Source organism: Lolium perenne, chromosome 2, assembly GCF_019359855.2.
Source record: "Lolium perenne isolate Kyuss_39 chromosome 2, Kyuss_2.0, whole genome shotgun sequence".
Lineage (NCBI taxonomy): Eukaryota > Viridiplantae > Streptophyta > Magnoliopsida > Poales > Poaceae > Lolium > Lolium perenne.
Genome location: NC_067245.2, coordinates 200,520,176 through 200,531,975, shown reverse-complemented (window position 1 = coordinate 200,531,975; position 11,800 = coordinate 200,520,176). Strand labels below are relative to the sequence as shown.

Here is an 11,800-nt window from a genome sequence, read left to right as displayed (position 1 = left end):
CGGTAGATTCGGAAGCTGCCCATGCAAACCTTCCTTCCTCAGCCGATGATGCTTGCAACACAGAAGGATCAGTGCGCGATGATGACGCTGATCATGATGCCTTTATTGATGCAGCTGTGGAGGAGGCCAGGTCTTCACCCGCGAAGAGATCGACCGGCGGCTTTGCCGACGAAGATGACCTCTTCGATATGTAAGTATCTTCTTCCCTGAAGCCGCATAGTGTCCTGTTTACTCCTTGCATTCCTTTCATAACTTTTTGTCAATCACAGTGACGAAGGTTTTGTCGAGCCGCCGGCTAAGAAGGCCAAATCCGGAGCTGTTCTGCCGGAGGTCGCTGCTTCTGAAGCGTCAGTTCCTAAAGCAGCTCCCGCTGCCCAGGTATCAACAGCTTCCTCCCTTTCCAAAGGGAAGGATGCTCCCTCAACTGCCGCCACCAAGACTCCTCCTTCTGTAAGTCCCTTTTGATTGCAGCACGAGTCTTTCTGGTGTGTACCTTGCTTAATCTTCTCTTTTTTTCTTAGGACCTGCGAGGAGTTATCTCCTCTTTGGAGGCCTTCGCTTCCCAGTTCACTTCTCTGGAGGCAGAGAAGGTTCGGCTGCAGAAGGAGGTCAAATCTTCTTCCTCAAAGTTGGATGGTGCGGTCAAGATAGCTGTCGAGGCCCGCCAAGAAGTTGACTCCCTGAAGGAGGAGCTAGGCAAGCTAAAGGAAAAGTTGAAGGAGGAAGAGGCGACCAGGCTGGCTGCCGAAGCTTGGGCGGCTGAGAAGGATGAACTCCTTCGCCAGTCTTCCTTGGCTTTACTTGGTAATCTCCTTTGTGCTCCTCTGTGGGTTCGGCCTTTTACCAATGATCTTTCTCATTTTTCTCCTGCAGAAGCCGCCAACATTCCTGCCGACGCCTTGGAAAAAATTCCAAGCAACTCTCCGGCCAACGGCCTGTCGATGACTCTTGCCTCCCATCAGCTCACGCGGGAGCTTCTTAAGAAGGGAAAGGGTGCCATGGCGCGGATACACTCGATGATCTTCCCCAAAATCAGTCAAGATAAAACTCTAGGGGAGTTGATCGACGCCTTCGCGGTTGATACCAAGGAGGTTATCGAGGTATTCAAACGTACTTCGCGTACCTATGGTGCCGTCCTTGCCTTCCAGCTTATGATGGGTCACGGCTTTAAGGCCGATACTGAAGAAATGTCCAAGGAACTGCCGAAGGAGGAGATGGGCGGTTTGTTGATTTGAGCACTTTTAAGGCGTCAGCTGTTAGATGTGCACCCCAGCTCCTCGAGTTGGTTTCATCAAGGAAGACATCGACAGGCCCTAGCTTATCAACTCAGACCCAAGCCCTCTGATTTTTGTAGCAGGCTTTTCTTTCGATTGGATGTGAAACATTGTCTTGCTTGGATAACCTTTGGTTGTAATAAACTTTTGTGCTAGCAATGCTGCTAGCACACTCTTCGTTATAATATTGTCACTTGCATTCTCCCGATGGGAGTATCTTCCGATGCTGGTGTGAATCAGTCTGTCATGCTTGTTGGCGTTGTTTCTTGCAGGTGTTCCCCGTGCCCGCATCTGTCAAAGATACTTCGGGTGCTCTTTCTGAAGGTGATCGGGTCCAACGTATGAAGGATCAGATCACACAGTTAGAGAAGGACCTGCGCAGCACCTACGCCTTGGCTGCTATCATCAAGAAGAAGGGCGAAATTGCGGCTGATGTAGAGCGCTACGCCCTTACTGAACTTCATAAAGCCACCGAAAGTTTAAACTGTAAGTCCCTGATACGTCTCCGACGTATCGATAATTTCTTATGTTCCATGCCACATTATTGATGAAATCTACATGTTTTATGCACACTTTATGTCATATTCGTGCATTTTCTGGAACTAACCTATTAACAAGATGCCGAAGTGCGATTCTTGTCGTTTTCTGCTGTTTTTGGTTTCAGAAATCCTAGTAACGAAATATTCTCGGAATTGGACGAAATCAGCGCCCAGGTTCCTATTTTGCCCGGAAGCATCCAGAACACACGAGAACCGCCAGAGAGGGGGCACAGGCCCACCAAACCCTAGGCCGGCGCGGCCAAGGGGGGCCCGCGCCCCCCTATAGTGTCGGCGCCCCTTCGACCTTCTGACGCCGCCTCTTCGCCTATATAAAGCCCCTGGACCTAAAACCTCGATACGGAAAAGCCACGGTACGAGAAACCTTCCAGAGCCGCCGCCATCGCGAAGCCAAGATCTGGGGGACAGGACTCTCTGTTCCGGCACACCGCCGGGACGGGGAAGTGCCCCCGGAAGGCTCCTCCATCGACACCACCGCCATCTTCATCAACGCCGCTGTCTCCCATGAGGAGGGAGTAGTTCTCCATCGAGGCTCGGGGCTGTACCGGTAGCTATGTGGTTCATCTCTCTCCTATGTACTTCAATACAATAATCTCATGAGCTGCCTTACATGATTGAGATTCATATGATGATGCTTGTAATCTAGATGTCGTTATGCTAGTCAAGTGAATTTTACTTATGTGATCTCCGGAGACTCCTTGTCCCACGTGTGTAAAGGTGACAGTGTGTGCACCGTGTGGGTCTCTTAGGCTATATTTCACAGAATACTTATTCACTGTTATGAATGGCATAGTGAAGTGCTTATTTATATCTCTTTATGATTGCAATGTGTTTTGTATCACAATTCATCTATGTGCTACTCTAGTGATGTTATTAAAGTAGTTTATTCCTCCTGCACGGTGTAATGGTGACAGTGTGTGCATCCGTGTTAGTACTTGGCGTATGCTATGATTATGATCTCTTGTAGATTATGAAGTTAACTATTGCTATGATGGTATTGATGTGATCTATTCCTCCTACATAGTGTGAAGGTGACAGTGTGCATGCTATGTTAGTACTTGGTTTAGTCGTGTTGATCTTTCATGCACTCTAAGGTTATTTAAATATGAACATTGAATTGTGGAGCTTGTTAACTCCGGCATTGAGGGTTCGTGTAATCCTACGCAATGGTGTTCATCATCCAACAAGAGAGTGTAGAGTATGCATTTATCTATTCTGTTATGTGATCAAAGTTGAGAGTGTCCACTAGTGAAAGTCTAATCCCTAGGCCTTGTTCCTAAATACTGCTATCGCTGCTTGTTTACTGTTTTACTGCGTTACTACTGCTGCGTTACTACTGCTTGTTTACTGTCCTGGGCAAAGCACTTTTCTGGTGCCGTTGCTACTGCTCATATATATTCATACCACCTGTATTGCACTATCTCTTCGCCGAACTAGTGCACCTATTAGGTGTGTTGGGGACACAAGAGACTTCTTGCTTTGTGGTTGCAGGGTTGCATGAGAGGGATATCTTTGACCTCTTCCTCCCTGAGTTCGATAAACCTTGGGTGATCCACTTAAGGGAAAACTTGCTGCTGTTCTACAAACCTATGCTCTTGGAGGCCCAACACTGTCTACAGGAAAAGGAGGGGGGCGTAGACATCAAGCTATTTTCTGGCGCCGTTGCCGGGGAGGAAAGGTAAAAGGCACTCATACTTCGGTTCCAGGTAACAGTACTTTTCTGGCGCCATTGTGTTTGTGCTCGAAGCTATTTCCTTTAGATCCTGCAATTGCATCTTTTTGTTTCTTGTTTACACTAGTTAGGCATAATGGAAAACAACAAAAATATGAGAGATCTTTATGAACTTTATCTTGAACTAGCACAGTGGCCCGCGCACATGCGCGGGCGACATCTTGATGGTTCATTATAATTTCTAATACAATTAGAGTACTAATAATAAATTGGAATTCAATCAAATTGTAGGATGCCATTAACAATTTATTACAGACATTACTTTTTATTCATTTTTAAGTATAATTTTCTATGAATATATATTGTCCTTAAAATACCTTTGGTTAGTTGTTATTATTGGAATATATATCTAAAACAATGTATATGGGTGAATTACTACTCAATTGATCTTGTACAATTGCCTTTTTTTAATCGACATCTATGGATAATGGATATTAGTTTTTTTTATGTTTTGAATAAAGTCACTTGCACTTTTACGTTTTATGAGTTAGTGGGTCCCGTGCAGTGCTTATCTTGTTTTTTATATTAAGTGGCTTGTAAGAAAAAAATTAATACTCCAGTATAATTTTCTTTAACACCCTTCATTTTCCCCATTTCTCGGCGTTCCACTTCTCTTTTTCTAATTGCCTCTGCTCCCAGTAATCCACCAAATCTAGTTGTCTCCGCTGAGTCCGCTCCCGTAATCCACCAATTCTACTTGTCTAGCTACGCTCCCCGCACGAATCCACCGAAATCAGAGCACCAATGATTTCCCTCACCCACAAATTGATCCCACAAATGGAGTGTGAGGTGCTGCTGTTGGAGGACGATGGCGGATGTAGAAGAGTGCGCGAAGGTTGCCGGTCGTGTACTTGGAGAAGATAGAGAACTTCTTGCACTTCGATCTGGAAACCATCCATGTCCTGATTCATCGAATGTGCATAGGGAAACATGGGGAATCGCTTCATAGTGCTGATTTCGAGTCGGCCGGATGCCACGGCCGAAGTTGGAACGATCTGTACGATGGGAACTACTTTCAGCCTTCTCTGTAGCCACTGATTTATGTAAGCCAATCTCTCTCTTCTTAAAACTCTGATCGTATCTTTCTTTGATCTAGAACATGAAGGAATAGAAAATACTTGGGACCAGTAAAGATTGATCGCATAACTATCTACATCCACTGTCCTACAACCTCGGCTAGGTGTTTCCATTATGAGTGATATCATTTTTTGCTATGCCTTTGTATACAGTTTCTTCTTACTTATGTGGAAGTGACGATGAGTTTTTAGCTTCATCAATTTTTGTTCTGGATTTCAATCAAGTTATTTCGAAAAGTAAATGATTTCTACAGTCATAGCATTAGCAGGTCTATTTAGTATTGTTTTTGTTTTGCTCATACCATATATAAAGATACAGGTTCTTAATAATAGTTATTCTTGTCAGAGGTCCAGTGGTATGTTTACAGTTTCAGCAGGTGTCCATTTCAATACTTTGTCATCTAACTTACTTATGAAACACATATTGTAAGGTTGTTTTTGTTAGTCACAAACTGCTCCTCTACTTTTTTCTGGGCTTGGGAGTTGGGACCGGCATTGGCAGTATTAGCCCCCTTCATCCACGTAAATCTTACTAAATGAAGGAGTGTTAGTTTTCTTTGTTATTAGTTTTAATATTTTACCATTTAGATATTGCTACATAAATATTTATCTATGTACCGGCAAAATCACATGTGTACATCTATTTTATATGTTTGTCCCTTTCTTCCTTGCACATGTCATCGATATCTCTATGGTTATAATTCTTGTGAAGGCGGACAAATTAAAGAAGGATATAAAAAAAATGTTCTGGTTGACCTGTGCAATTGTACTATACAATATAATAGAACCCTGAAGCTTTAAACATCTGATGTGATTAGAATTGTATGTTATTAAAAAAACATCATGTCTGCATATCTCTATCTCTATCCTTCTCGCACAAAAAAAAGGAGGTTTGTACCGAGATTCTTGCTCAAATATGCAATTGGATACATATTTTATGAATACAGTTTTTTAGAATAAATAAATGGCCGACAAATGCCCTCAAACCTTCGTTGTACCAATCAACACTTATTTACGTGCTTATTGATCCATGTTCAGTCAGGACTGATATATTTAAAAGTAACATGTCCACTTTAAAGAAATTTCCTAAGACCTGGCTTATACGATGATCTATCATAAGTGACTTATTTGGATATAGTCATGAATATATACTGCTTATTAGCCTGTTTTGAGTTATTTCATACACGCGTATAAATTTATATGTTAGTAATAACATTATTGTATACAAATTGAGAACATTACATTGGAAGTAACAATATATGTGTTTGCAATCGTATGTCCACCATATATTTTAATGTTTCTTCTCCAACCTTGTAAACAATATATATCACACTGTGGCATTATAAGAAAAATAATATATAGTGTGCTATTTAATTTTGAATTTAGGGGTGGAAAACAAAATGAGAATTTTAAATAATATTATACTTGTATTTAATTGTAAAACACATAGTTGTAATCACACGCACATATTTCCCTATTTTAGATCGTTGTATGACCACACTATTATTTTGGTAGGAGTTATCAGAGGACAAAGAACACCATAGATGACATTTTATCTATGATATTTTATCTTGAAACAACGCAAACGTGATGACTCTAGCAACCATAATCAGTTGAATGGACATGCATGGTGGTATTTTATACCTAGTGAAGAAGTAATTGAATGACAAGGATGTTCATTGGCAGGTCCAAAGTCCAGACTCCAGAGTCCTCACGTCCCCAATAAAACCATGGTACGTCATCATTATATGTAAAACACATAGTGCAAACACACACACATATTTTGGCTTCCCTATTTTAGTTTGTTGTATGATCACACTATTATTTTGCTAGGAGATATCAGAGGACAAAGAACACCATAGATAACAACTTAGCTATCATATTTTATCTTGAAACAAAGCTAATGTGATAGCAACCATAATCAATTGAATGGACATGCGTGGTGGTATTTTATACCTAGTGAAGAAGCAATTAAATGACAAGGAAGTTAATTTGGCAGGTCCAAAGTCCAGACTCCAGAGTGCTCACGCCCCCAATAAAACCATGGTATGTTATTCTTATACTTGTATCTTGGTTGTAGAATAAAACCTACAAATGAAGAGAAAATAGTAACACTTTGGACAGAATATTGTTAGATGTCTCTAGAGGCTAGAGCCAACAGGAAACGACCATGAAAAGAGAAATCACACTGAATTACAGAAGGCAAACAAATCCCTGTGGAAAAACTTCCTAGCTACTAATATTTAATAATTTGTTACCTCCAGATGCAGGATGAATTAACTGACAACTGTTACTTTGGTAGAGATTAATACTGTAGTGCAAAACTCATAGAGACAGAAATTGAAGCTGCACCTGTCAAAAAAAGTTGAAGCTGCTCATTGTCTGCTTGCCCCTAGCATATTCTGGGAAGAGATTAACCGTTATTAAGTAGAAGGTCATCCAAATTTCAAACTAATACTCTTGGCTGAAATATGATTTGACGTCTTTATAGGGATGACTACAGAACACAGAACAAATGTTAGCTGCTTCTGCTTGCTGAGGCGCGCCATTGGTCTTCTTCGGCGCTCAGTCAAATCACTTATGCACGCCTTACTCGAAGTAATCGTCAGCCTTTTTGTTTTACTCTTGCTGGTTAGCACGGCACTGCTCACCGGCAAAGGATTGTGGTGCACTTGATTACAAAGCAAGAAGTTGGAGGGAGTCTGCTTCTGCTTGCTAAGGCGCGTTATTGGTCTTCTTCGGCAGCCGCAGCTGGTTCAAATCACTTATGCACGCCTTACTCCAAGTAATCATCAGCATTTTTGTTTTGCTCCCGCTGGTTAGCATGGCACTGCTCGACGGCAAAGGATTGTGATGCACCTGATTACAAAGCAGGAGCTTGGAGGGAGTAGCAATGACCTGGATGAAAACTATGTTTTGTCGCTTTGGAGTCTTGCCGTCTCCCCCTTGTCTTTTGAAAATCAATACCTGTATATTAAGCCAGCGATTTCACTTGCCGAACTACTGCGGTTGAGATTCACAGGCCAGCATACTAACGCAGACTTGAAGGGGTGCCTCATTGAGGTTGCTGACAACTTCAGCGGCTTCGGCGCAGGAATTTATTCATAACTTAGAAGCTTGTTGTATCTTCAGCCGATCTTATCGGAACACATGCATAAAGATGAGCGTGAGGATTAGATGCCAGGAAAGTATATGAGTACAATACCAGAATACGTGTACTTGTTCAGTCACTGGTCGCTGGATCGTTTCGCTCCGGTGCTGCACGACCGGATCATCTCAATCGCCCAGATCATCTGGCTTCTGGTGCTAGACTGCTTGCACGATCGGATCATCTCAATCCACAGATTTGATAGTTGCAGATCTAGATGCACGTGCAAACCTAAGTGTGAGGATCCATAACGACACATTAGAGAAGATGACGGCGGCATGAGGATGAGAGGAGGACGTTGCCTTGATATTTTGCTTTAGGGCACACGCTATTGCTTTTTTTAGAGAAGAACGCATCATTCATTGATCCAATAAGATTGAAAAGGTACCGGAAACTTAAGTTATGGCATTGGTGGGTAATTTCTTTTAACTCTGTTGTCAATAAATTATCTCTATAATCTGTTGGTTGTGGTTTGATGAGCTAGTAAATTGACGGTCAGATGTTTCTGATTTTTGTGGTAATTTCTATTATAAATCATTTTTTCTAGTTAACCCGTAATGTACTTTTAATATATAATAGATTAGGACATGATGTGTTTGAAGAGAGAATTAAAAAACCCATGGAACTTTATATGCATGCTAATGGGAATGTTATTAATATGAATGCTTTGAACACTATTGTTGCTAATGCTATGGAAAATTCTAAGCTTGGGGAAGCTGGCTTTGATGAGCATGATCTTTTTAGTCCCCCGGGCATGGAGGAGAAAATTTACTTTGATGATACTTTGCCTCCTATTTATGATGATTATAATGATAGTAGTCTTTTGTTGCCGCCTGTTATGGAGGATAAATTTGATTATGATTACAATATGCCTCCTATATTTGATAGCTACTTTGTTGAATTTGCTCCCACTACAACTAATAAAATTGATTATGCTTATGTGGAGAGTAATAATTTTATGCATGAGACTCATGATAAGAATGCTTTATGTGATAGTTATATTGTTGAGTTTGCTCATGTTGCTACTGAAAGTTATTATGAGAGAGAAAAATATGGTTGTAGAAATTTTCATGTTACTAAAATGCCTCTCTATGTGCTGAAATTTTTGAAGCTACACTTGTTTTATCTTCCTGTGCTTGTCACTTTGCTCTTCATGAACTTGTTTATTTACAAGATTCCTATGCATAGGAAGCATGTTAGGCTTAAATGTGTTTTGAATTTGCCTCTTGATGCTCTCTTTTGCTTTAAATACTATTTCTTGCGAGTGCATCATTAAAACTGCTGAGCCCATCTTAATGGCTATAAAGAAAGAACTTCTTGGGAGATAACCCATGTGTTATTTTGCTACAGTACTTGTTTTATATTTGTGTCTTGTAAGTTTTTTACTACTGTAGCAACCTCTCCTTATCTTAGTTTTGTGTTTTGTTGTGCCAAGTAAAGTCGTTGATAGTAAGGTTCATACTAGATTTGGATTACTGCGCAGAAACAGATTTTTTTGCTGTCATGAATCTGGGAAAAATTCTCTGTAGGTAACTCAGAAAATTATGCCAATTTACGTGAGTGATCCTCAGATATGTACGCAACTTTGATTCAATTTGAGCATTTTCATTTGAGCAAGTCTGGTGCCTCAATAAAATTCGTCAATACGAACTGTTCTGTTTTGACAGATTCTGCCTTTTATTTCGCATTGCTTCTTTTGCTATGTGGGATGGATTTCTTTGTTCCATTGACTTCCATTAGCTTTAGGCAATGTCCAGAAGTGTTAAGAATGATTGTGTCACCTCTGAACATGTGAATTTTTGATTATGCACTAACCCTCTAATAAGTTGTTTCGAGTTTGGTGTGGAGGAAGTTTTCAAGGGTCAAGAGAGGAGGATGATACAATATGATCAAGAAGAGTGAAAGCTCTAAGCTTGGGGATGCCCCGGTGGTTCACCCCTGCATATATCAAGAAGACTCAAGCGTCTAAGCTTGGGGATGCCCAAGGCATCCCCTTCTTCATCGACAACATTATCAGGTTCCTTCCCTGAAACTATATTTTTATTCCATCACATCTTATGTGCTTTTCTTGGAGCGTCGGTTTGTTTTTGTTTTGTTTGAATAAAATGGATCCTAGCATTCTTTGTGTGGGAGAGAGACACGCTCCGCTGTAGCATATGGACAAGTATGTCCTTAGGCTTTACTCATAGTATTCATGGCGAAGTTTCTTCTTCGTTAAATTGTTATATGGTTGGAATTGGAAAATGATACATGTAGTAGTTGCTAAAATGTCTTGGATAATGTGATACTTGGTAATTATTGTGCTCATGTTTAAGCTCTTGCATCATATACTTTGCACTTATTAATGAAGAAATACATAGAGCATGCTAAAATTTGGTTTGCATATTTAGTCTCTCTAAGGTCTAGATAATTTCTAGTATTGAGTTTGAACAACAAGGAAGACGGTGTAGAGTCTTATAATGTTTACAATATGTCTTTTATGTGAGTTTTGCTGCACCGGTTCATCCTTGTGTTTGTTTCAAATAGCCTTGCTAGCCTAAACCTTGTATCGAGAGGGAATACTTCTCATGCATCCAAAATACTTGAGCCAACCACTATGCCATTTGTGTCCACCATACCTACCTACTACATGGTATTTCTCCGCCATTCCAAAGTAAATTGCTTGAGTGCTACCTTTAAATTTCCATTCTTCACCTTTACAATATATAGCTCATGGGACAAATAGCTTAAAAACTATTGTGGTATTGAATATGTACTTATGCACTTTATCTCTTATTAAGTTGCTTGTTGTGCGATAACCATGTTCCTGGGGACGCCATCAACTACTCTTTGTTGAATATCATGTGAGTTGCTATGCATGTTCGTCTTGTCTGAAGTAAGGGCGATCTACCACCTTATGGTTAGAGCGTGCATATTGTTAGAGAAGAACATTGGGCCGCTAACTAAAGCCATGATCCATGGTGGAAGTTTCAGTTTTGGACAAATATCCTCAATCTCATATGAGAAAATTAATTGTTGCTACATGCTTATGCATATAAGAGGAGTCCATTATCTGTTGTCTATGTTGTCCCGGTATGGATGTCTAAGTTGAGAATAATCAATAGCGAGAAATCCGATGCGAGCTTTCTCCTTAGACCTTTGTACAGGCGGCATAGAGGTACCCCTTTGTGACACTTGGTTAAAACATGTGCATTGCGATGATAATCCAGGTAATCCGAGCTAATTACGACAAGGTGCGGGCACTATTAGTATACTATGCATGAGGCTTGCAACTTGTAAGATATAATTTACATAACTCATATGCTTTATTACTACCGTTGACAAAATTGTTTCATGTTTTCAAAATCAAAGCTCTAGCACAAATATAGCAATCGATGCTTTTCCTCTTTGAAGGACCATTCTTTTTACTTTCATTGTTGAGTCAGTTCACCTATTTCTCTCCACCTCAAGAAGCAAACACTTGTGTGAACTGTGCATTGATTCCTACATACTTGCATATTGCACTTATTATATTACTCTATGTTGACAATATCCATGAGATATACATGTTATAAGTTGAAAGCAACCGCTGAAACTTAATCTTCCTTTGTGTTGCTTCAATACCTTTACTTTGATTTATTGCTTTATGAGTTAACTCTTATGCAAGACTTATTGATGCTTGTCTTGAAGTACTATTCATGAAAAGTCTTTGCTTTATGATTCATTTGTTTACCCATGTCATTACTATTGTCTTGGATTGCTGCATTCATTACATGTGTTTACAATAGTATGATCAAGTTTATGATGGCATGTCACTTCAGAAATTATCTTTGTTATCGTTTACCTGCTCGAGACGAGCAGAAACTAAGCTTGGGGATGCTGATACGTCTCCGACGTATCGATAATTTCTTATGTTCCATGCCACATTATTGATGATATCTACATGTTTTATGCACACTTTATGTCATATTCGTGCATTTTCTGGAACTAACCTATTAACAAGATGCCGAAGTGCCGATTCTGTTTTTTCTGCT

At 40.3% G+C, this 11,800-nt stretch overlaps 1 long non-coding RNA gene across 1 annotated transcript; it reads left to right on the top strand.

The window, feature by feature from the left end:
- Window positions 1-4,180: 4,180 nt before the first annotated feature.
- LOC127330353 (uncharacterized) lies at window positions 4,181-8,173 on the top strand. The gene is made up of 4 exons (XR_007869243.2): window positions 4,181-4,606; window positions 6,326-6,372; window positions 6,639-6,685; window positions 7,131-8,173. It is a non-coding gene; the product is annotated as an uncharacterized lncRNA (long non-coding RNA).
- The last annotated feature ends 3,627 nt before the right edge of the window (window positions 8,174-11,800 follow it).